Genomic DNA, 27,019 nt, shown 5'->3' with positions numbered 1-27,019 from the left:
TTCGACAATTGATTCATCGAGGATTAACAATAACGAATAAAGAAAACGATTAGGTAGAGATATTTCGCTTGCTATGTCTGTACCTTCGAATATCGATTTTTTACTGTGATTTTCGCGCAGCAAATAACTCGAGCTTCTTACATTTCCATTAATTTCCTAATTCGATAGCTGCGCCTAAGCACCGGCATACAGCCGAGAAGTCGGCGATTACGCGTGCCGACGCAACTCACTCGCCTGATGTCTGATTGTCATGCCGCGAGTGCAATTGCGAAATCTGCAGGTCGCAGGCAGGTACCTCATCGCGGCCATTAAGAAAGGCATTTGTGCACTTCGTCCTTCGCGTCGGCACGATGACAGTAATGGCGCGCTGCTGTAAAACTAATGCGAGAGCACCTTTCGTGAGCATTACTCTTGTAAATGCTGTACCACGTATCCATTAAGGTCGTCGCGCGAGATGCCACGCCGTCGTTTCTGCAATCGCCGCGTTTCCGAAACGCTCGCTACCACGTCTCTGCAACCGCGTTCGATCTAATCAATTTTCCAATGTACGGAACGCCGTTCCAGATCTCAAGTCGCTGGTATCGAAACTCACGAGCAAGAAATCTTTATGTACGAAGTATCGTTTACTGAAAAGCCGTTCTTTTCGTTCTTCAGCAAAATTTAGATTAACGCTGGGTTAACGGCGCAGAAGCAATGGATTTTCATTAGTTGCAAATGTGACGGTTTATAGTCGGAGTGTTTGAAACAGTTGCAGCTAGTTGCCAAGAGCAAAAGTTGGGAACTAAGTTACAATTAATAGAACTATATTCAGTCTGACCCCTTAACGCGAAGACTATGCGCGACGTCGTGTAACTCGAGCATGTTAAATTATATTTGCGCTTTGCTATTTCTGGCATGATATGCTTATGACGTGTCTCGTTGCGATATGCGTTTGAAATGTTTTTATTCGTATCGCATACGTGAATAATAGCAAACAAAGCTCAAGTTAATTCAAAATTGTTTGATAAAATAAGATTTATCGGCAAACAATATATTTTATTCGCTGCTGCAGAATGACGATATATTATCAACTTTCTCCGGAGATTTACGTGCGGATTAGAATATTTGATAGGAACCGTGACACAAGATATCACTAAAAAATCACGCGGCGCGAACAAGCTTTAGAGATTCTTAGAAAGATTATTCGGGTAGACAGAAAATATAGAATCTCCGCGTCGAGAAACTCATCTTCTCCCTGTGCGATGGCGAGAGGACGAAGAGGGAAGAGAGAAGAGGTGTTCTAAACAGATGAACGTACTTAATTCGCATTAGACACGCTGCTCACACTTGTCCCGCTGATAGAAAGAGACCCTAGCCTCGAGCAATTTCGTTAGAGATGTTCGCGCACCTTCGAAGAACTGTCGTTTATTAATTTCTTAATTAATAATCAGTTTAATTAATAACAACGCACTTTCGATCGGAAAAAAGTCGGTCGTGAAATCGACAAATAGAATAGCTATCTATTTCTGGTGAGTGAAAATAATCGGCATAAATAACCGCGAAAATTTATAGGCGAGATATAGGAATTAATTTCTTTGTAAATCGAAAGGGAGAAAGAGAAGGAGAGAAAGGGAGAGGGTGGATAGATCGCGTTGCAGCGCGTTGTGTGCAATTAAAATTAAAATGAAGATACTCAGTCATCACTGCGACGCGTCCAACTGTACATTAAATTAGGGGCAATTTACGGGAATTTTTGCGCTACGCCGTAAACGACGGTAAATCAGACGACAAAGACAAGGTTTGTTGACCTCGTCTCAATAGTGCCAGTTTGGCGATCGACCAGTTTTTGATAGCTAGCTCGCAAGCTTCAGAAATTCCGAGCACGGAATCAATTGAAAATAAACAGGATTCTTCGCCGATCGTTATGTGTCGTAACAGCCGAGGTATAATGCGCGTGGATATGTGTGCATACGTGTGCGCGAACACGAATGTGCTTATGTGAATATACGGTTAATAAAGAATCGAAATTTATTTCCGCAAGGGGGATTTAACGTCGGCGAGCGTGAATACATTATGATCTGCCAAATATTATGTTAACGATTTAATAACGAGTTATTCGGACCCGGCACAAATGGCCGCTGATTTTATGAAATATTCGCGCGATTGGAATCGATTTAGATCAAGAGCGAACCAACGATGCATTATGTCTTTCGATGTCTGATTTAATTTACTATGCTACTTTATGTGGACCCGTCTATATGCGCGATAATAATCTCCACACAATTGCAAGTATTAATAGCATGTTGCGGTAATAATTTCTTCCTAATTGCAAGTGTCAATAATTAGGTATTCTAGCAGCGCGGAGAGGCTTAATTAGCACAGACTTGCGTGGGTACGTTCAATTATTCACACGATTATTCACAGAGAATTTCCTTTAGCCGAAAGAATTTGATTCGACAGAATGTGCGGAACGACGCGTCAAATGGCCTCCGTGTAATAAATCGGCTGGTAGTTTCTCGTCAATTAGCAGCTACTCGGGGAGTCACGAGCTGCTCCAATGCGTCTTGCGTCGCCTTATTCTCTCCCTTCAAAGACGAGAAGTCACAGGGAGGATTGCGAGAGAGAGAGAGAGAGAGAGAGAGAGAGAGAGAGAGAGAGAGAGAGAGAGAGAGAGAGAGAGAGAGAGAGAGAGATTCAACGAATATCGATGTATACGTGCAGTTTCGAGCGCGGAAGAATCGGCGCTTTTGTTGCTTCAGAACTGCTTTTCTCTCGCGTGCGCGCGAATTTCGTTCTCTCTTCTCTCCAGTCTTCAGTCTTCTTCTCTCACTCCTCCCTCGCGAACTTCAACACTTCCTTCGTCAAAGATGTCTGCTCCGTCCCAAAACGAAACAAAATCTGACATTTGACGAAGATAATGATGACAGGCCGCCTGTGTGTGTTTTGGCACCGCTATCGGCTAATTTGATGCGTACTTAATATCCGCCCATAAATCAGAATTTAACGCTCACCTCGGCTTTTTTTCGGGATCGAGAGAAGTGTGATTTACAGTTCCGACCGCGCCACGTTCAACTACTTCGTCACGCATTCCCGATTATTCACGTTCGCGTCTTTCTCAAGCGAATTTACGACAGTACGGTTTGCGTTTCTCGCGTCCAGGCGAATGGATATTCGCGATGATTTCTTCCCGCGAGAATATGACCGGAACCGAATTCGGAATAATCGGGATTCCACGTTTGCTCTCGCTAATAACCTCCGTGGCGTGGACAATGCGTCCAAAGTGATTTTTGGCGGTATGCCCAGCCGCGATCACATATGTTGCAGTCTCGGCAGATAAACTGCTACAGTGAAAACCTTTCTATCCGCGGTTACGAATCGGTTAAAGAACGGACATTTTATAACGCAATTAATGCTTAAAAATTTTCGATCGTGACCTGTAGTATTGTTTTAGACGCAGTCCCGAGAGAGAAGCCGCCCTAGAAATTTTAATGGAAATGTCGGATAAAATAGTAATACAGTTAATAATAAGAGTAAGTTGATAGTGGAGTAAATAGTAACAGACCTAAATTGTACCATACGCAGTCACTGAAATAAAAACACACTGTATATGTCGGACGCAGATTTATCGGCTTTTATGTCTCTCTCTTTCTCTCTCTCTCTCTCTCTCTCTCTCTCTCTTCCGTGAATCTTTCACGTCGCGTAATCACCCGGCTGCTTCATTAGCGGTACGCCTGTACAACGAGCTCCGCGCATAATCGGAGAAGGACGTTACAAATGTAGGAATAGCATATCACGATGAATCATCCGCGAAGGTTGGACGATCGTTTGTTCGGCGCAGATTACAAATATTATCAGGGCTCTCGTTTCCTCACCGCGGTACTATATATCGAATTATGATGTCGGAAGCGAAATCTTTTTTTTCACGTTATACGTCGATGTCAATTGACTGTCGCGCACGCTGAATCAACTTACAGTCAAAATACTTTACGATGCAATCAACTCTGACGTGTATTCTCAATATCATCAATAACGATGAGCTAATGTTCCAAGCTAAAGGTCAGCTTACGCGACGCTTCCGCATTTCCGCGAGTATTCCGAAGGAATAAAGCACCTGCTATCTTCGCTAAAAGATATTATTTCGCCATTCGATAGCGAGATCTATATGTTTCGCACAGTCGCCGCGTCAATTTATACGAATCCATGCGTTCTCAACGAGCATACCAAGTTCTTATAGAGTAACCGGCGCGATATATATCTCCGCGAAAACGATTACTTCAGTCAAGTCCAATTAAGCAACGCGCGCGCGCGCGCGCGCGCATGCGCACACACACACCGTCCTACACGCGAGCAATCCGATACGCTTCTCGAGTGACACTCGGATATCATAAGCCCGCGCTTAAGCAATAAAGGTGTATTGTGTCCGGCGTATCTATATCCATCATCCGCGATCCGCCCCGATCGTATTCGCGGATGTCGCGAGCCTTCGCGCCGTGTCATCCTCGACGAGCGTCGAGCGTCGACGGTGACGCCGCGACGCTGATCGTTCGCGCAACGACGCGTAGAACACGAGGAGTGATTAACACGGCCGGCGAGTATCAATGTACGGTTATTTCTTCTTAGTCGCCGCGTTACGACCCTCTCTCTCTCTCTCTCTCTCTCTCTCTCTCTCTCTCTCTCTCTCTCTCTCTCTCTCTCTCTCTCTCTCTCTCTCTCTCTCTCTCTCTCTCTCTCTCTCTCTCTCTCTCTCTCTCTCTCTCTCTCTCTCTCTCTCTCTCTCTCTCTCTCTCTCTCTCTCTCTCTCTTTCTCTTGCACACGAGTGCACGCAGGGCGCGCGCAGCGACCGGTGTCGCCGTATCTCCGTCTGCAATAAAACCGGCGGCAGTAAAGTACGGCGTGTTAACGTCAGGTTTACGTTATACCGGCCTTTCCACACGTGAAATGAGAGACCCAGGAAGAGACCGCGACGACCTCGTAACTCTATCAAGAACGGCGACTTGGCAAGCGTTCACAGGGTTACTTTGGTACTCTCCGCGCCGATATACACTCGGTGTGACGCGGTGGGCGTATCCACTTTTTACAGCCCATATTCAAGTAAGCTCCCCCCGTTCCTTCCAACCCCCTAACACCGTCCACCTTCCCCCGTCCTCCCGACCCGATGTTCCCACCGGATACCCGAGACGGCGCGTCAACCTGCGTGATATCCAGAAATTTTCGTGCGGTCGAGCAACTTCATAAAAGTTTCGTGCGGTTATCACGATCGCATGGCGAATAAAGTAACTCGATAATCGCCGCCTTTTTCCTCCTTCGTAAGAACCTTCGTTGACGTCTTACAGACAGGCCGACTCTCGGAATCTTTATGAATATATATGTACATATACATTTCTCTGTGTATACGCGCGATTTTACGGACAAACACACATCGAATCACCGTGTTGAGAAATAGATTCCAACATCGATTATACGGATGACAAGGGATAAATCTAATCCAACGAGAGCTATTACTTTCAATTTATGATACTAGCGTCTTCAAACGGGAACGATTAATGTCGCTCAGCGATTTAAAGATGGACAGGCAGACAACATTCTATATGTATATTGTAATTCTTCCATTTCACTCTATTTCTGCTCGCGCGAATTCCCGATCACGGTATTAAACGACTGACGATATAAGCGTATCTTGCTGCATCTCATAATAATCTACTGGATACTTTTTTTTTTATTGAATATTTATTTTTCTTGTGTCGTGTTGTGCCGAGTGTACGACATTAGGAGATTTCTCGTCAAAGAATATTATCATATTGAGAAAAAAGACCTAAATTTTATACAGACATCTTTTATTATTATTATTATATCTCGGAATCTTCATCGTCCATCTCCATGTCACCTATTTTCTCGCGAATATTAAGAAATTCCATTGAAGAAAATATGTAAAAAAAATTCATCAATTTCGTACAGACATTTTATATTACTTTAGGGAATCTTTAGTATTTATTTATCCTTATCCTCTATCTTTTTGTCCATCTCCGATTACCGGCACGTCTTTCACTCGCATTGCGCGAGTATTATTCACTCGAGGCTATCCAAGAATACACAGTTACGGACCACGCAGGATTGCGGCGTAGGTGCCGTTATTCACGCGATTTTGCAAACAAAGTGCTCTGGCCGGGTAACAACGTTGAACCTACAAACTGGCCAAACTCCGCGGCGATGCTGAACAAACAGAGTGCGCCCATCATCGTCTCGCCCGCGAATCTTCGTCTTGTCGCTAATGCCCCGTGAAACTCGCAGCGCCGCCGCCGCCGTACGAATTAAAGAGTGAAATATGTTAATGGACTTCTCTCTCTCTCTCTCTCTCTCTCTCTCTCTCTCTCTCTCTCTCTCTCTCTCTCTCTTCCTCTCTCTCTCTCTCTCGCGCTCGAGGAGAGAACGAGTGCGGATGGTATCTTGATTAAGGTGTCTGGCGGACGTTAGTCATTCCGTCGGCGGCGGCACCGCGAAAATCTAATTTTCGCCGGTAGAAACTGAAAAAGCCGGATGACTGCGCCCTGCCGGGCCTTCCAGCCGACTTCCAGTAGTCTTCCGCCTCCCGTTTTCGCGGCCCATCGTCCCACGCGCGCTCGATCTTTCACGCTTCGCCGAAGACACGTGCGTGCTCTCCTTCTCCTTCTATCTCGAGCTTTCTTTCTCGAGTTTGTTCTCTCTCTCTCTCTCTCTTCCGCGTCGTGCTCGTAATCGAACGCGCTTAATATAATCAGCAACTCCACCGCGATCTGTTATTACGCCCCTCTCGTTACGCGACGTAAAATTCAGGATACTATTAATAATTAATTATTTTTTCTCAGCCTATAGGGTGCGCGCACTCCGGTTTACGTGTGGAAACAAGATATCATTATGGAGTTACACGCGAAATTAATTACAAATGCCGAAGGAGTTCAATAACGGCCATATATCGATCTCGCGCGAGACTGATCGCTCGGCATATCGGTAAGCCTCGTGCGTGTACACGGCTTTCACTTTCCGCGAGCATTTTGAAAAATTCGTGGTATTTTAATTCAACCACCGAGAGCTGCCGAATACCACTCTCTTCTACGACCGAACGTCTCGATTTAATGCCGCGCGAGCGCACGCAAAGGTTTTACGGCACGTAAAATAATTTACCCGGATCTCAGGAGCGCGCTTAATAGCTCGCTAATTGAAGATACATTAGAAGTGTGTGCGCTTAATATCCGCTAATTGAAGACACATCGCTAGGCATCTGTAAACGACGGTAGCGTGCGAGCGTGTGCCGGGAGCAAAGTGCAAGACGTGTAAACGTTGCGCATCGTCGAAACGCGAACGGCAAACGGCGACGACGACGACGACAATGACGAAACAGGGGAGACCGGGCTGCTTACAGCTTCGTAAATATCCCCGTTCACGTCGCGAGGAATACGAATTTGCCGTGCGTCTTTTTGATTTAATCGACATAGCCGGCCCCCGTCGTCTCCCAATAGCCAATCTCGCCGGTCCGCGGCCGTCCGCGCCGGAACGTTTTATACGATTGTTTGTGCCACGAAATAGCGCTCGTTGATTGCTCGTTAATTGAAAATACGTCGGGAGGCTATTCGCGCGCTCGAGAGGCCAGAGGGCGAGCGTATCTCAGACTCTTTAACGCCGGCAACGCCAAGAGGCAGGCGGCGGCGGCGGCAGTCAACGTCGGGAGAGAGGCAGCTCGGAATAATATTATTGATGTTCGAGAATCCCCTTCGTGAAATAATATTATCGATGCTCGAGAGAACCGCCACCCTGCCCGTCGCTCGTCGCCGAGATCTCTCGTGCCGCGGAGAGTAAGCGAGCGTGCGAGAGAGAGAGAGAGAGAGGGAGAGAGAGAGAGAGAGAGAGAGAGAGAGAGAGAGAGAGAGAGAGAGAGAGAGAGAGAGAGAGAGAAAGAGAGAGAGGTACTCGTCGTTCGCCTGGGGATAAATAAAATCACAGCGTCGACGGAATACCGCTATTGCCTCGTGCGCGCGCGCGCGCGCGCTTGCCTAATTGCGCGTAAACGAGAGACGGAATCGTCAAGCCGAACGGATAATCGTGCGATTAATGCGCGCGCCTAACTGTCAGTGTAATCCGCGATATTATAGCGGGGAACACGCGCGGTAGTCGGCCAATTCGAAGCGACAAAACACATCTAATCAGTCGCTAATTATTTACATACTATCGATCTCGTCTCGCACGGTAGCGACCGCTGCACGCAAATAGAGATGAATGACACGTTGCGTCATTTTGCTTATAGATTGACAGTGACGTTATTGATTGAAGGGAAATTTCTCACACGTACGAATGTGCTTCTAAAGACCCGAAATTTTGGTTCTTCGTTCACTGTCACGTCAAAAAGATCAATCTTTTCCTTCGTGAGAAAAAGAAACCCACCGAAGTAGTTAATTACGTTGCTTCAATTTACGTTCCTACGTTTTTATCTGTATGAGTAATAAGACGGAATTCTCCGCATATCGCCAGCTTAATTACAGACGCAGGATTTTCCCGTGAGAGAGAGTGAGAGAGAGAGAGAGAGAGAGAGAGAGGGAGAGAGAGAGAGAGAGAGAGAGAGAGAGTAACGCTCCATCGCACGCGATCCGATCGGCGGCCGCGATATTTTATTGTCTCGGGCGCGTAACGCGCGTCCGCGCGTTTTTACGAGAAAACGCGCGACACATTTGTTACCAATGAGCACAGCCGGGATTCCTACCGGGTCGAGAACGCGATTCCCGCCGTAAGGAGCTAAAGACAAGGCCGTACGTCGGCCTTTTATTGGCCGTTAAATCCCTGCTCGCGCGTCGCGCCGATCGAAGGATCGACAATAATTTGTCAGCGCACCGATAAAAGAACTCGGGAGATTCCTAGTTTGAAGATCACGATACCGATAGCTACGCGACGCGATGCGACGCGACGTCACGCACACGGAGAATATTTCTATTCCCCGCTATCGTTGGAATGCCAGAAATTCGACGAGAGACGCGAGGTCGTAAAAGCCACTCGCGCATCGGAATAAAAGTCCAGCCGCGTTTATGAGGATCCTGTTAGCGTCCGATTCTACGGGCGCATCTTCCGGCTGCCGCCGGATCGAGGATATCGCGTTTGAGTCGTCTCGTTTGATGGCGCAGCCACCCTCCCTCCACATCCTCGCTATAAAACAGTTCGTTCTTAACCGGGCGTGTAAAATAAATCGCAGGACGTATCCGCTTACGACCGCGACGATATCGTGCGCGATTTTTGGATCCGTACGATATCGTGAGCGCGATCGATTGCATTTTTCGCGTGATTTGCCGCAAATACGAAATCGCGAATATAGCGGTGCTCTCTTTCTGATTTATTCCGTCGTTTTATTTCCCGTAAAATGCCGAACATAGTGTTAATTTTATTTCATTCCATTACTATATATTTACTTCTATACTTGCAATAACATATAGAATTTTTCACGTGCGAGTCAACGTGTAATTATGATGGAACGATATCGACGATGATTCGCGCCATTCATTTGTTGCTAATTGAAACTTAGAACCGAGAGTATAGCCGTTTCACGTCAGTATTCGTATCTTATTACATGCGTGATCGCATCGATGCGTACGCGTGCATATTTTCTATACTGCTGGAGGGAAAAGAGCGCGCGCTCGCCTTGAACGGGGAAAAAGTCTTGCCTCGAAAGAAGGCTCAAGTCGCTTGTTAAAATCTTCTCGGTTCTCCGACGCGAAGCCGCGCCTAATTGCCAAGATTCGCGTTAGACGTTCTCGAGAAAATCGCGACATTTTTTCGAGGTTACACTTTTACTATGCTCACAGTTGCATCAGCGCGTTTAAATGCCGGATAGCTGAATCGCCTGACGCAATTCGCGACACACCCGTTGTGCAACCTCGCTCACTAATTAACATTTTCCATATCGCTAGCCGGACTAGCTGCTTCGTGGAGAGGCAACGAAATGTAAGGTGTGACTGCGCACCCCGAAAACAACTACTTATCCTCGTGTAAATAAAAAAGTAAATAAAAAAGTGGACCGACAAGAGTCGCACAACGCGATAATATGTATTATATTAATGTCAAATGCAAACATATTCACAATGATTATATATAACAAATTTTTATATATAACAAGGGTTATATGCATTTAGATTTATTTATAATCGTAATTCTTTAATTATTCGGTCAGAAGTATTTTTATCATGCAATTATTACCTAAAGTTCTCCCCCCTTTTTTATTGCGAATATATAAAATTTATATTTGAAATATTTTAATAATGAGGCCGAATAAAACTAGCAGCGGTCGGTTGCAACATCCGCGATGAGAGAGCGGCTTCTTTTTGTTCACCAATTAGTGAATAGCACGGGTATGATTAGTGTAAATGTAACATAATAATTATGATACTGACCCAAGATTATGATATTCGTGTCCGGAGTAGTTTTCACTACCGCGATTATTATAATTCCGAGTGTACACGCAACGATTTACGCGTGTTTTCCCATGGTCAAAGAACGAGGGGCTAACTTAAAAAAGAAAGCTCACTGTGCCCATATAATAAAATACATGCTACAAATAAAATCTCAATAGAGGCAGGTAGATTTCGCGTTCGCGGAGGCATTCTCTTCTCTCTCTCTCTCTCTCTCTCTCTCTCTCTCTCTCTCTCTCTCTCTCTCTCTCTCTCTCTCTCTCTCTCTCTATCTCTCTCTATCTCTCTTTCTCCTAGTTTCTTTTCTCATAACGCGTCAAGCTTCCTAACGTGGCTTGTAAATATGCGAATTATGGGATATAACGAAGATAATGCGAATGAAATTACGTTCTATTCGCCCCGGAAGGCAGAAATGTAGGCTCACCGAAGCAAGAGAATGCGATGCGAGCGCAGAATCCCGTGCGGCAGTCGTGGCGCCCTGCCCGAATATGTTCCGACATCTTTTCGACGCATTATATTATAATAGTTATACTGAAATATTATATCGTTTAGACAAAACTGAGCTAGTGCTAGAATTTTGTCAGAATAATCATCTATATCATTTCATCCAACTAATAGCAAACACCGTGCACAGAGGTATCGGTGGTCAACAGAAGTCATCTTGTCGTCGTTCGATATTATTCGCGTTTCATTTTCGAGCCGCCATGTTGTAACGGACGCGCGCCGTTTTACTCGCTACCCCCGACGGTCAAATTCGCGAGAGATATTCGCTCTCAGCGGCTACTTGACAATGTGTCAACGCAATACGAGTTCGAAGCTCGCTTTAGACATTCTCGGGGACAACAAATTGTGCATGAGACTCACCATTTACAGGTAATAATTACACGGATCACAGGACCGCTTTGCGAAACCACCTTGCCGTGCCGCGATCCACCGCAGAAAGGACCGTAGATGTGCGTCGTCGCAACGACGCTGAGTTTCTTGAAGTATATCGAATCGAACGCGAGCCGATCTATCGATGCGACGCCGACCAATCACAGTGGTCCGTGAGCGCGCGCCGACCCGCGCCACTTGCAACGCCTCGCACCCAGACTCCGACCGCTCTGTGTTCGTCGTATATATTTTTTGGTCGTCGGAAACGAATTTACAATTGAGCGTCGGAAATGCCGAATCCAGTGACGGGCAATTATTGTAGTGTGTCCGATTAATTCTACTCGGATGCGATTGAATGCAAGGTCTCCCCGACGACGATCGTAACCGGCGTCATCGTCGCGGCGTGTGGAACAGCCGCTCGAGTGAGCGAGATGCAACAAGTACACACACACGCAATATACAGCACTCGTGCTCGTCCGGCGAAATGCACGCTTCCAGATTCGGCGCTCGCGTCACATTTTCCCGCCTCGGTGAGTCTTGATTGAGTGAGTTTCGATAGTAGAATTAATGTGCGCAGAACGGTATCCGCCAGCAGCGGATCGACAATGTTAGGTTATAAAGTTTCGCGGAGCTTGATAGCCCCGAGGATAATTGAAGAATTTGCATTACCGACTGTCTCGAGTAACCGATGAAAATGTCAGTATACGATCTGTTCTCCCTCGTATAACTTTCGACGCTCGCTTAATGCTGCCGCAACGACTGTAGTCCGCTGCGAAACGATCTTCGGATACCGAGAGCGGTTAATATATTATACAAACGGCGCGCAAGAAATGATCGTTCGTGCTGCACAGTCGCATGCCGGCCGGACTTACGACAGAGCGAAAAGGTTAGTTAATTCGCTGCGCTATCGCGCGGATTGCTCCAAGGGCCACTTCGACCTGCTCGCTCGATTCATTTAGCCGCGATAACGAATGAACATTCGCGGTACAAGATTTCCGCTGATTTGAAAATTCGTTTGAGAATGACGGAAATAAATAGGCGCTCCGGGCAAGGATGAGAGCGAGGGCGAGGGCGAGGGCGAGAGCGAGGGGGGCAGAGCTGGATGTCACAGGAATATGCAGTATGCATGAAAGCCTCGCGTACAAATGATCGCTTACAGACACGTGACGGGGGAGGGGAGGAAGTAGGGATACGTCGAAACATGGATCCTCGCGATGCAAATTTCAGCGGATCGGTCGCGCTTTATACGTCGGGCCGCGACATACACGGAAACGACGGTCGCCGCGGTAAAAACACGCCGCGCCGAGCCGATATATTCGTCCCCGTCAGGACGCTTTGATGTATGGCAACCGATACAGCTCTAACGCGTCGCTTCCTCGCTCCTCCTCGCGAGCGACTTGTTTCTGGTTTCCGCTCGGCTCCCGGACAAAACGGGCAGCGCCGAACGAAATTAATATAGCTCTCTCGAAAGAACCGTATCCGCGTCCGCGACGCGACAACTGAAATATCGCGCCGCGATGTGCATCCTGTGTGTGCGCACACCTGTACGTCGCTACGCGTCTCGTTGCGATTTGTACGAGTCTAACGATACGCGTGTGCACTCGGTGTGCAGGTGCAGGTAATAGTACAGGTATGCGGGCGACGTTACACGATGTGCGTGACGTTACCTAGGAAAAGTCGCGTCGCACTGGTCTTCGTCGCTCAGCCGGCCGTGGGCGAAGTTTCACCTGACAACCTGAACTTGACAAGTTTTTCCCAGTCCCGCCGCTGTCCACCGACCATTTAACAGAGAGAATTCTCGGGATATAAGTTTCCAAGCCCGCGAGTTTTTATTCGAGAGAGAGAGAGAGAGAGAGAGAGAGAGAGAGTGATAAATATCCGCGTTGAACTGAACCGCGAAGAAAGAGAGAGATGTTAATAATCTCGGCTCGCAACCACGGCTTATTTCTTTATTGATAAAACGGTTATTATAATTTTGGGAAATTAGTCACGACTTCTTCGCAGATGCAAAGAGGAATTTTCCTCAAGTTAGAGAATTGTTCTTGCACGCATTATGGTGCAAGTACAAAGTTGATACTCTCTTATCTCGTTTTCGCTATTTTGGTGATTGATATATTTCTAAAATAATATATTTTTGTTCCTTCTTGCCTTTTCACAAGTAGGATAACAAGACCATCGCACGCTCGTTAATATCTCGTGAGTGTAAAAGTCGACTACAAATTGAGAATTTCTCGAATATTGGCGGTGAAAATAAGCCTAAAGTTTAATTACTTCTACTTCTACTTACTAATTTTATTTACTAATTTCGCGTCTTGAAAAATTTTCATTTTTTTCTCCTCGTTCATTTTTTCTATTATGAAATATGCAAATCTTATAAAGAAAACTGATTAAATATATGTTTGTCATAATTGTTAACGGTCTGTGTTTTTAATTAATAAGCGAGTTCGTCGACTTTTTTTCGTGAGAAAGATAGATTTTCCCGACTCATCACACATTCACGTGACGTTCTTTCGGGTTTCTATTCCTGAGCCACCCATGAAAAGCATTGCCACAAATCGATCGATTAATCCGAAAACATTCCGTACAACGGGCGGCTGAGTCACAAATAATTCGAGCGAGATTTGCACACAATGTTCACGTCGCAACCCCGCGATATCTCCACGACTTCCTACGTATTCCGCGAGCCGCGGCGCGACGTTTCATCGACTTCGGGTCAGATCCGCGATAAGGATAATGCAACAGAGTCGCGCACGAGCCTGTCGATAGACCTGTGGATTAAAACGGACAAATCGCTAATTTATTCTCAGAACACGCTCCGCGCCTTTGAGACGTGCACGGCGACGAACGCGCTCAGCGATCTCAAAAGGGTTATGGCCGCGCGCAAGCTGGATTAGATTGTCTAATGGCAGACGGAATCGTGCCCCGAGGCGCGAAAATGATATCGTCGTTAATATTAATTCATCGCAGGGTATACCGCCGCGCCTTCAGCCGCTCAGGCTCGGGCTCGGGCTCGGGCTCGGGTTCAGGCTCGAAATTTACATTCCGCTCCGGCATCAGGAAATCGTTGTTAGGGCACGCAGAAATAATCGTCACGTACTAATGGCAGCTATCAGCCGCGTATCCTACCAGACGTATCCTACGTATTCTAACACCAGCAACAGGTACGCGTGCCGGAAGTCCGATCTTTCGTATCTGAATATCGATTACGCCGAGTGTCCTGACCTATCGTGGCGCGTCCTCTCAAGTCGCCGGTGTAAAAGCTTCGTGCGAGATGATCCATTATCTTTTTACGCGTTTTATCTCCGGGAGAAGCGCGTAAGAGCGAGTCGCGTGCGGAAACGTGATGGTCGTTCGTGCGATCGTGCCCGAGAAATTGCCGACTAAATCGATAAATATCGCCGCGTATGTAGCTTCGCATGATGCATATTCCCGTGGATGTTAAATCGTCGTGCTTGACTCAACAGACGCGGACGAGAGGATGATGGTCGTGCGTTATACGTCGGCTTTCGCGAATATAATTTTATGGAGTATAATTTATTTCGATGCGTGCGATGCCAGCGATATAAGCGCGGAGTATAACTGCGCGACCTGCATCCCGGAATGCCGGCACGTTCGATCGACGTCAAAGCCTCAGAGCGCGATATGATCATCTGCTGTTATTTTGCATATTTTTTATCCTACCTTTTTTTTTCGCTATGAATAATCGTTCTACCGAGAGATGTAGAAGGGCCCATGGCGATTATCACGCAAAGACTAATATGTCGATTGACGATAGAACTATCAAGCCGGTCAGAAAGACCGGTTTGAAGTTTCTTCTAGCAATTACTCATATTTATTTAACGATGTATTTTATGTATTTTTAATAGACGTTGAACAAACTAAAAGAAAGAAATAAACTTTTTCAACATTGGAACTACCAATGATCGATCTGCAATTTCGTATAAAAATAAACTCAAATTTATATTTTATATTTTTAGTGGACGTTGCATGAAATAAATTGAGAGGAGGGAATATTGCCCTTGCGCAACGTATTTATTCAAGAACCTGCTTCGACCGTTCCGATGGAAATAAGTTGCATTAATTGTCGGTAGTTCCAATGTTAACATGTGGGCCGATACGTTTATGCGTAAAAGCCTTCGTCGCACTGCGTTGTCGCTGCATTTCCTCCCACTCGACGTCTCCGACATTCAGGGTCCACGTTATTAGCACGCAGCGTGCTCGGCGAACATCGTGCCCTTAAGCGTGTTCGCATGCGGAATAACGCGGTGCGCCGCGGCACACATCGTATATGGTAATGCACTGCTGTTTAACATTTACGGCGGCGCTGGCGAGCGGCACGTATAACAACGGCTTTATCACTAAAGGCAACTGCGTCTCCGCGCGCGATGCGTCTCGCGTTGGTGCGCCGATGTGCAACGTAACGAGAGAAGCAATAGGGGGTTTCTGCCGCAAGGAAGTTCTTCGTGGTCACTCTAAACCCTAAAGTGCGTTATTTTGACGGGAATTCTTTTCGTACGTATCGTGCCGATTTCAGTCATGACAATTAATACATTTAAACGTCATGATTCATTTAAAATAATTAATACGTTCAAACGTGTCCTCTCAATGACGCGATTTTTTCAACGATTAACTTCCGTCAGATGCGTTTTTCTCAGATGTTTATGCGCGTGGAAATAAATATACTCGGATTTGCAGCAGCAATCGTATCCCCTCCTCCCCCCTCCCCCCACGTGGATAGGCGTAAACTCGCATCGACCATAGCGAAACCGCAACCGTGCGGCTGCGAGCGCAATTGCGCAAACGACTCGACAATCTTCGAGCGCTCTCGACCGATCGTAAAAGAAGCGATACGTCGCGTTGAGCTTTCAGTTTTCCTCTCTCTCTTCGTCACTCGCGATGCATCCCCGTCGATGAATCCGTCGCGAATCGAACGTCCGACGATGCGCTTCACGCAGAAATCACCGATCGTCCGTTGACCATTCCGTTCACAACAATAACGGTCGCGACTTCAGCTTGCCGATCAATTTTCACGGAGAATTTCCCGCGCGTCACTCTCACCGGTTTCCCGGTCGCTCATCAGCGCGACGTATTTTTCACACGTGGAAAACGCCTGTTTCTCCGTGCATCTCTTTTACGAGCGATATTTTACAGGCGCGCGCGACGTCGTTCCCCGATGCCGGAGATGCCACCGCGCTGTCGCGCGGCGCGGCGCCTCCGATGGCGCGAGAGGTCGAACCGCCGGCGGTGCATTAACGAGGGTAACAATACACACGTGCAAAGTGTCCATTTTTGCGCGGATTAGCGCGTGGTGCAAACGACCATGCGAGCACGCGCCGCGCGCGAGTGCCGCCGGTACAGCGAACGCCGTAATTAGTATTTTGCAAATTACACACAGCCGGGGGTTCCGCCGAGCGTGCGCGTGCTCGCACTCGCGGCGCGGACAGGCCATAACTCGAGGCGTTAACGAGGCGGTCCCGCGGCAGTTTCCATGGCTATTTGCATCGTGTCCTTCTTACGAGGCTCCCTCCCGGCCGTCTTTTTCCTCATACGCGCACGCCACTATGACGCATCGGATGCTCCTAACGAAGTGATACTCGGCCGCTTCTAATTAATAGGACGACCGGGCGTTGATCAAACGCTCCCGAGTCGTCGGTCGCGCGATGTTTAGTGAGAGGAGGAGGAAGAAGAGAGAGAGAGAGAGAGAGAGAGAGAGAGAGAGGGGGGGGGAGGAGGTAGGGAACAAACGAGCTTATTCAGCGGTACAAAAAGTCTCTCGTGCACGAGTATCTATCCTTAGACACCGCGCTTAATGAAAGCATTATATTCGTTACGTGCGGTGTAGGCATAATTGATGGAAATGGGAAATCGTTCGTCGCGAGGTTTCTTTCATTTCTATTTAGTAACAACGTAACACAGCTTTTTCGACGACTTTATTCCGCGAACAGTATATTGGAAGCTAGCGAGCGTCGAGTCTAGTCGAATGTTGCGTTGAAATATTTCTGACAGTGGCGTTTAATTATCACGTCACTCGAGAGAGATATCGTATTTTGCTTCTCTCTGAGTTGCAAATATTCTCATGTGCCCCCCAGAAATCATTTACATATCGTGTACGCGCGCGTAAACTTTAATAAAATTGAAAAAAGATGTACATATTAAGACGTTGAGATTAATATTAATAAATATTTATATAGAGAACCAGAAAGAGGAGGTTGAGATATTAATCAAAAGTAATATCATATTAATGTAAAATTAATGAAACTTATAAAATTAAATTAATAGAAATCAAGAAAAGCAAAATTAATAAGAAATTGAAATATGAATAAATTATGAAAAGACGTTGGGATGTTCGCATTTTTTCGTGCATAAGCACACGATACGGGACAGAATACGAGTTGTTGTTAGACAGTAGACAGTGCAACAATCGTCGACTTGTTGTCGCGACAGACTATGACGGATCGCTAGTCTGCCGATCGCGCAAATAAAATGTTCCTCCAAGTCGGAAGCATCTTCGTGACAATGTTATCAACGATACGACATTTATCCATCTCGGCAATCACGTTCGGAGTTATTGCCAGCATAACGTAGATTAGTCAGTCTGCAACTCGGATATGCGTACGAGTCATGCGTTCACGTACATGTACAAATGCACGCGCGCGCGCGCGAGTAGCGCATTACGTTTTTCGCGAGGCGCAGCCTCGCACAATAAACACGTGATTCACCTCACGATGGAATTCACGAGCAGGTCTGTCCCGTTCCCCGTCGATCGAAAGCTCAAACAGTGTTGCGATAGCTCGTAGATCCGCCGGAGGGGAATCTTGGCGCGCTGTCACTCTCTCTCTCTCTCTCTCTCTCTCTCTCTCTCTCTCTCTCTCTCTCTCTCTCTCTCTCTCGCTTTCTCGCTTTCTCCCTCTCCCCCTCTCCCTCCGAAGTGTTCACGCATGCAAGCTCCCCGTGGTGGACGCGAATGCGAACGCAAATAATACGCGTACGCGATACTTGCCGTACCGCGAAATTGGCACCTTTCACGCTGACGCTGGCAGAAACAGAGTGGGACGTATACGTGTTTACACCGATATACCCCGTGTAATTATGGGGTTTATTGAAAATGATGCATCGCGGCAACATATTTCGCCTTTGTGGTCGAGCGCCTACTTTTCCCTCGGCATCGCGCTCGCACATTCGCACTCGCGGAAAGTCGGCGGCGATGACAGACGGGATCTGTGGTGGAACGCTCGCTACGGCCTTAATCTATTCCGACTGCCATTCAAGTCCGGAAATTATTGCCCCGTTCACCGACAATCGCCCAGAGAATCGCTCAACGGCATTTGTAATCCGCGGTGAAACGTTCCTCGAGAATCACAATTAACGCTACGGTCATGCAACTCGCATCATCATTTCTCAGTTGTGACTTTTCGGGATGATGCGACTCGTATTTTATACAAATGTCACATCATCTCTCTCGTGGAAAGCCATAATTAACTTAAATTTGTATCTTGGAATTACTGTATTATACAAGTATGTATAAGCGCGTATAACGATGAAAAATTTATCTCAGACGACCCCAAACACACACACACACACACACACACAAATAAGCATTCGGCCGCTCAAAGACGAGGTCGCGAAGACAAGAGGGGTGATTCGAGTAGAAAGCTTAGAGGCTTCCGCTTTCGATAGCATCGCCGATACACGGTCCCCGCCGGTAGATATCCCGCACGCCTCCCGCGAACCACGAAACGGCTGGATACCGCTGCGAGATAACGTACGTCGAAGCGCGCGTATATCCGACGATTCGCGCCTCGCGTGTGGGAACGCGAATTGCCGAGCGTAGGTGTTGTTGCTTAGGCTCGCGGCCACCCTACTCGAAGGCTCGAGGGACGAACGGTGCGCGCTAAGGGGAAGGTATGCTTCGCCGGGACGAACGACCGCATGGAGGCAGGGGAGGTCGGCAGGGAGATAGATAGGAAGGAAAAAGAAAAAAAAAGTCGTAATCACAGGTAGGTACAAGGTACACGGCACCGCGATGCGAGGATTAATGATTCGCGTCGTCTTTACGAACCGAGGAAGTGTTTCCCGTTCTTTCGATCCTCTCGACCCTCTCGCTCCGTTTGATCCCCGCGTTTCGCCTTTCGTCCGTGTGGACGGGTCGCCTCTCCCGGGAGATCGCTGGGTCGATCGGACGTCTAAAAATGCGTAGAGGCGTGTCGCGCCAACGACGTTGAACGTTCCGTCGAATGAGGGAGGGAAAAGAGCGAGCGAAATCGCCATTTTTACTTGATACACCATATCGCGCAACTGAGATGTATTTATGCCGTAGTACAAATTTATATAGCACAACAATTAATGAATATACTTTGGATATCTCTTTTCAATTTCACAATATGAAGAATTATGCGTGAAATAGTTTCCCTCCATGCTACGTATACTTTTATGAGCAATATGAGTATATTCTAATTGCGCCAATTAGTATGGTACTTTCTCAGTGTGCGAATGTTAATATTTTCCCGAATAATTCTCTGCGTGTGATGTACACACCTGAAAATAAAATTGATCCACATCAACGTATTTTCAACGACAAGTTGAGCACGTTCGCAGATTCGGAAACGATTTACGTGCGAATCTTTCTCTCTCTCTCTCTCTCTCTCTCTCTCTCTCTCTCTCTCTCTCTCGAGTATGACAGCGTGTGTAAAACAGCGTGTCGCGCGAACGCGGCGTGCAAGACCGCAACCGTCTAGACCCGGTCGAGCGGGTCCCTCGTCGACTTTCTATTTGCGAACGGTTCACACCGCTCCGTTTCTTCCGCGAAAAGTTCTCCCGCACCGATCCACGTCCGTCGTTTCGACGCGCGAGCCTGACTCACAACTCAACCCGACCATTTCGCTCGCTCGAACGTTGTCGCGACTGCAACGCTAATTGCGATGATGCGCGCTGTCATCCCGAGAGTTTCGTGGTTGCCGAGTATCGCGCAAGGGAGTCATCTCACAAACGCATATCTCATGAGTCACCTCCACGGTGAGAAGTCACGTTCGCGTCGAAAGAAGCACGAGAGGCGGGCGAGCGGGAGAAAGAAACGCAGATCGATCCGCTTGAAGCTCGAATCGCGCGCGAGCTCGATAGAGCCGAGGGCGAATTTCTAGGTGAGCAAACGTGAGCTGATTCGTCGCCGTCGTCGTCGTCGTCGTCGTCGTCGTCGTCGTCTTCTCCGTGCAACTGCGCTCGTTGCGACTCGATCGATCGGCCGATCGCCCAAGAAGGTCGAGAGGTGGCCGCGCGAAACGAGAGGATCCGGAATTTATGATAGCGACGCAGCTTGCAGCTTTCCAAGCGCTCCGATCCTCCGACCGGCGTCAGTGATAAGGGGCGCAGATAACAGGCGGGAATCGGCCTGCGCTCATCGTGTGTTCCCAGCGATCGTCTCGCGAACCTGACCGTTAAAGCTAATCGTTGCTGATCAGGACTCGCGATAGTCCCGCGCGATCGCGACTCGCGCGCTTTGTCCGCTTAAATAATTAAGTGCGCGCCAACAACCGCGGCTGGGCGTAGCGCATTCAAAGAGAGTACAACAGAGGAGAAAAGCCGAGCTCCGCGGCAATCATAAAAGGCGATCGACATATGCGTGCATGCGTTTCGCGCATTGTTCGCCTTGGACCTAATTAGATCCAGTTATGATCGCTGCGCCCGTATCGGCCGTATTATTACGCGTGCGCGCGTCGACGTGCCGTGTGATGACAAGTCGCGTTGACGGCGCTTGGGAATCGAAAGGAGGTTAATCACACGTTGCGAGACGTGGAAAAAGGAAACCGCGAGCGGTCTTGGGCCGACCGTTGAGCGATTATTATTATTATTATTACTGTTATTATTAATACGAAAGTATATCTATCAGGCGGCGGCGAGAGAGGGCGAGAGACAGAGACAGAGAGAGAGAGAGAGAGAGAGAGAGAGAGAGAGAGAGAGAGAGAGAGAGGGGGGAAAAGAGAGAGAGACGTCGCGTCGGTCAAAAATAAAATTATAAACGAGATTATCTAGTTCCCGAAGTATTAACGATTCTTGCGAGCAACGGGTCGACTTAACATTTCCTCAGCCTTGTCCGACAAGGTCTATTTTCCCGTTTTTTTTCTAGCGCGTTTTCTTTCTTCCGAGTTAACGTTCGAATAACTTGAAAAATCGATCCGGATCGACGCAAACGTCATCGACGTTGCCGACTCGGAAGTCGAACGGCCGATTGTTGAACCGCTCAACGTGTGTGTGGCCACGACTGTCGGGCAAATTTGATTTTATTCACGTGTTGGGGCGACAATACTCGCGACAATACAATCGGCGAGCGTTGTGGTACCGAGCAATACTCTGGTACCGTTTGATCACGCGCTTTGAATGACTCGCAAGATGTCCATTACGGGGCGGAAATGAAGCTCGTTGATATTTATCGACGCGGCCGCCAGGGCGGCGTGTGATTTTCGGTCTGTAAAGTGCGCTCGAAATTTCCATCGTATCGCATTGCGATTAGCATACAACGAGAACTTAATCACGCGAGATATCTCGCGATATCTCGTGCGAGGGACCGTTAATGCCGTAGTCTACGATATCCACAAGTCGCGGGAAGATCGCGCGAGGTCCAGCGCAGACGAGACGTTTAACGCGTGAAAAACGGCAGAATTACGTTATAATTGTTTTGGCAAGGCGAGAGGCACGATAAAAGTGCGCACGCGTTCGTATGCATCGCGTTCCGTGTTTCGTTGCGCGATAATCCCGAGTACCCACATTGTATTTGAAATCGGATACAGCGATGCAGGTAACGTTACAAGAGCGTGCTAAAGGATAAGGTAACGTCACGACTCGCCAAGTTGTATCATAGCGAATAACGAGAGAAATAATGTCGGAATCGGAGAAAACGCGCGCGCGAGCGAGCGAACGTGCATTTGCTTAATGATGAGTGTAAAATTGTCGGCATATGTATGTACATATTTCTCGAGAGCGCGCGCGGCATTCGCGCGGGCCGTGTATGAAAAATCGCTATTCCCCGGTAATTTAAAGACGAGGCGCGCTGCTCGGTGCGTAACAGGTGCCAGGCGAAGAAGAGAGAGATTCTTATTGCGGCCCGATCGATACTAATCAATGATCCAACGAGATGCAGCTGGCCCCTAACTATAAACGTCAGTCCGGAGAGTTGTAAAATCGTGGATTTATACATCTCTCTTTCTCTCTCCATCGTCAACGGCCGCGTACAGCATACCGCTGAATCCGGATCCCCTTTCCTTTCGCGCTTCCGAACGTCTCCCTAGCCGCTTATTCCGTCCACTTGCGTTTTCATTTCTTTCTACTGCCCGGTCATCGCGCGGTGGCGTTATTGTGCGCATCGACGGGGTCGCGCGCGACAAACGTTTTTTCAGCCTGGAACCGCGTTTTCCGTTTTGAGGTGACAAATGGACGCGCGATCGCCGAGGGTGAAATATCATCGGTCGTCAGCGGACAATCGTACGAGTCGTTACGAGGAAAGTCAATTAATCGCGGATAATTTGAACAGAACATCATCGTCCCGACGTTCGATAATCGCGAAGTAGGATGACCGGCTCTCCGGACTTATTGCTTCTGATTTTGGGGTTTTGGGGTTTCTTCGCTGTGTCTTCATTTTTATACCGGGGATCCCTACACCCTTTTGTAAAATGCTCCTATTACAACTTGTGAAAAACGAATGAAAGATACATCTGGAGGGGACGCTCGATTATTTTTTTCCATCTAGGTATTATTTATAATGACAAAGGGTTATAATAAAATAAATTTCCACAAATTATATAATTCCCCATTATGAATCAATTCCTTTCTAAAGTCCTCCGGTGTACGCTCAAGGCGAAGGTGGTCACCGCGTGGCCGCGTTGGAATAACGACGCACCGGTGTTTCGCTCGCAGTTTCGCGCGAACGTTCGAGTTTCGCTAAAATGTACGACATAACTCGGGGGTGTTATGGCGAAAGGTGTTGCGGTCGTACCTCGACCACGTAACGGAAGCAATTCCCGCGCGGCTCGCTGTACGATATTTCGCAGCTCGCGCGTTGCGTCCTACCACCTTCATCGTACCGCGATGAATTACTGCGCTCGCTATCGCATGACTGCCATCCCCTGGCCTGCAATTAACATTACGACGGTGGTTCATCTCGACGACGACGACGACGACGACGATCACGAGGACGATGACGACCGGCCGGCCGGCCGACGGGTGCCTCACGTAGGTGGCGTTAAACGGCGCGAAAAGGGCGGATACGGCAGGTGGTGCGCGACAGCTGCGAATCCGCGGAAAAGGCGAGAGGTAGTTAATCTCTCCGTTCGATACGCCCACGTGAACTCTCGCGCTCCGAAGGTGCACGCGATCTCTCTCTTTCTCTTTCGCGGTACATCTACCTTTGCTAGTCGCTTCTTTTCGCTCTCACCAGGCACAGGGTGACTTTGCCTATTTCTCAGTCCGCCATTAAACGCACTCGCCATATGACGACGCTCGTTGTTCTCCCGCGTACATATATGTGTGTGTATACTTCGAACCCGCGGCCGCAGCGGCGAGTCTCGGCACCGATCCAGCACCGATCAAGGAAAATAAACTCTCGCTGCGGGACGCGGTGTGATTTCAAATAGTAAATGCGCGCGCGCGCGCGCGCGCGGTATCGGTATCACGCTAACGTAAATGGCTCTTTGGATGGTTAATCCTGAGAATCGAAGCGGTCGGTTCATCGCCAAGACCGCGATTGCATCTCTTCATCGTGGAGCGGCGATTCGCGCGTAATTAAAGCACCGTCTTTGCCAGTCGATCTCGTTCCATTCGCGTCACGGATCGATCGACGCACACCGAGTTACCGCGGCTGCCTTGACGTAATCGTTGCGCGGCAACGCTCGGAGTGCAAAACGAAGTAAAGAAGAAGAGAAGGAGGTGGAGGAGGAGGGGGAGGAGGAGGAAGGAGCGGGAGAAAAAGAAAAATGAGCGGTGCCTTGAGCCCCGAGAAGCGGCGGCGCTTTTTCGTGCCAACAAATCTCGCCTGCCATATCGCTGATGCGCCGTCTTATCTTGACTCGCGTACGAGGAACGAGGCGCGTTCGCGTCTGTCTGTCCGTCCGTTCGCTCGTCCGTCCGTCCGCCCGAAAACGTCGAACTTCAATTACCGAGCACGGAAGCGGTTATAAGATGCTATCGCCGCGCGGACTCTCAGTGCACCGCGGCATAAATCGCTCATCTTTACCCGCCGCCGGTGGAGGTGCCGAGGATGCGCGGACTCGTTGCCACGCTGCTAATAAATACGCGCCGATAGACCGGCGCGTTCGAGAGAGAAGAGAGAGAGAGAGAGAGAGAGAGAGAGAGAGAGAGAGAGAGAGAGAGAGAGGAGGAGGAAGAGGAGGAGAAGAAAAAAGGCGACCACACTCTGACAAGTGTTGGCCGGCCAGCGCGACTCGCGCGCGCCGCCCACGCCGGACAATAAATACGCCGCGCTCGGTATCTCGAATTATTAAGGAATAATGACGCCATTTGTAACCGGCATGAGGACCGGCGGGAGAAGTGGCGAAGAGAAGAGGAACGATCATGGGAGGAGGAGGAGGAGGAGGAGGAGGAGGAGGAGGAGGAGGAGGAGGAGAAGGAGGGGGGAGGTGGAAGTGGAGGACGAGGACGAGGACGAGGACGAGGAACACGCCGCGCCGGCAGCCGGTCGGGAGGAAGGCAGGGACGGTGGGGGTGAGACGGAGAGCCGCGGCGGTATTATTGCTGATTGAAATTCTTCGTGGCCCGAGTTGACTTGCCGCGTGCACCAGCAGATTGCGCGATCAGTTTACGTTTCCCTCGTGGCAAAACGCCAGCCGCCGCCGCCGCCGCCGCCGTCGCCGCTGGCTTTTTTCGCGAGACTCCCGCGATTCCACCCGCTCGCCGATCTAACCACCACGAATCGTGCTCGGTCCTCGCGGAGGCTCCGTGGTTTCTTTATCCTTTCGCTTGTCGGTCGACTCTCGCGGTGGCTACCTTCGCGGTCCTCTCGGTCGTCGACGTTACGTGATTTAACGCGCAAACTGAGAAACGCTCTCGCGGATCGACACAAAACGATATAGAATCACCCACCGGCTGTTCCCGTTTTTTTTAGCCGGATATCGCCGGCCGCCGCTCTCGCCTCTTTGCCGTATTCGCCGGCTACGTCAAGAGCCGGATTGCACCTACTTTTCCTGCGTAATTCTCGTTCGCGGTCGGGTTAAAATGCACTGTCCGTAGGTGGCGCATCACAATTTGCAATTCGCCATTTGACGGGGCGAAAGCGCATCACGCTGCGCGCCAGCTGGCTTATTTATAAGCAATCTCGTATCCGTCGTGCGGAATTATTTCGTCTTCCGGATGAAGACGCGAGCGTCTCGTGTTGTTTGATATAGGTTCGCCGGGCGATAACCGCGCCTCGGTATCGACACGTAGCACCAACGGGAGGAAAGGACCGCGCGCGCGCGCGCGCGCGCGTGCTGTGTTGGAACGGCGCGTCATCGGGAGTTTTAGATGTGCATAAATTAACTTGGAATCTCACGCGGGCGCGAGCGCGTTTGTGTTTATCGATTCTCGGTTTACGATCGGCCTCGCGTTTATTATTCCACATCGGCCGCAGATTGTGCCTCGGAGCGTCGCCGGCACTCGAGAATGAGGAATGCTATGGAATCGCACTTGTACCGGAACTCGTCTCACAATCAGAAGGCGGCGGGAATCGTCGACGTTTCTAACGCGAGAATTATCCCGCGCCTCTCGTCACTCTCTAGCGCGAGAAGAACGAGCGAGCGCGTCGGCGTAGTCGCGCGATGTGCGACGCAGTTGCAGGCTGCAGCGCGAAGGTCGCATTTTTAAGCGACTGCATCATCATCCTGTTGACACTCGCCATTCGATGGCTAAGGATAACGGCGGCGGTTTTAAAGGCTGCGCCGAGCGAGGAATTCCGATGCGGTCGCTTGGGCGAATTTCAGTATTCCAAGTCGCTCTTCGTTATTGAAAAACGCGAACTCTGTTAACTTGTGTTCGAGGAGAGAGAGAGAGAGAGGCGTGCGTTACTCGCAATGCAAAATTTAATTTATCAGGCTAGAACCGCCGGATTGACTCATATGACGACGTGTCGCGTATGATCAAAGTTGATTTTACTGAGACAGTCGACTACGCGACAAGAATGAAAATTTTGCAAAATAAAATGCAAAATAAATGTATTTCGCGGAATTTTTCTATGTTTTAATATGGCTATCGGTTCTTAAACAGCGTAGAGACGTAAAGTAAAAATTTGCTAAAAAATGTATAGAGAGTATTTTCAATATTCTGAAAATATCCTAAGAATAGAGATATCACTGGTTCTCTGGTGGCGTATCGTACGCGTATCGTACGTTTCAGCTTATGGAAATTCCAAGTCTGTATAATTCACTTAAACGTAGATGTGAAGAGTCAAACGACTTGTAGAACAAGTGTGGATATTATTTATTCTCGACGTTATTAACTACCGATGTCAATTTTCTCTATCGGTTACCGAGGAGGGATTATCGCGCGGGGAATTGTGGATATTTTGTCCGACGTGTATCTCAATAAAAGAAAAGAAAAGTCCTCCTGATTCCTCACAAACGTCGAAAGAAAATCAAAATTGGATACGAAAGATAATCGTGAATACACGTCTAATCTTTCGAGGACAGATTTTATACTTCCTACATGCCCACAGTGTACACGAGTGACTCACGGGAAATGTATTTTACGAGTAGTAATAAAGTATATT

The 27,019-nt window shown here is 48.4% G+C and overlaps 1 protein-coding gene and 1 long non-coding RNA gene across 2 annotated transcripts in view; one reads left to right on the top strand and one right to left on the bottom strand.

Moving 5' to 3' along the window:
- The window catches only part of LOC112590421 (uncharacterized), a 186,783-nt gene extending 175,451 nt beyond the window's left edge, over positions 1-11,332 (bottom strand). The window contains exon 1 of the long non-coding RNA XR_003114191.1: positions 11,266-11,332. This is a non-coding gene — a long non-coding RNA (uncharacterized LOC112590421). The remainder of the gene's footprint in view (positions 1-11,265) is intronic.
- MESR6 (misexpression suppressor of ras 6) overlaps positions 1-27,019 on the top strand; it is a 720,981-nt gene that overhangs the window by 305,958 nt on the left and 388,004 nt on the right. The window lies entirely within an intron of this gene.

Source organism: Harpegnathos saltator, unplaced genomic scaffold, assembly GCF_003227715.2.
Source record: "Harpegnathos saltator strain DR-91 unplaced genomic scaffold, Hsal_v8.6 scaffold80, whole genome shotgun sequence".
Classification (NCBI taxonomy): domain Eukaryota; kingdom Metazoa; phylum Arthropoda; class Insecta; order Hymenoptera; family Formicidae; genus Harpegnathos; species Harpegnathos saltator.
The sequence above is the reverse complement of the archived record's forward strand: the minus strand, read 5'-3'. Positions and strand labels throughout refer to the sequence as shown.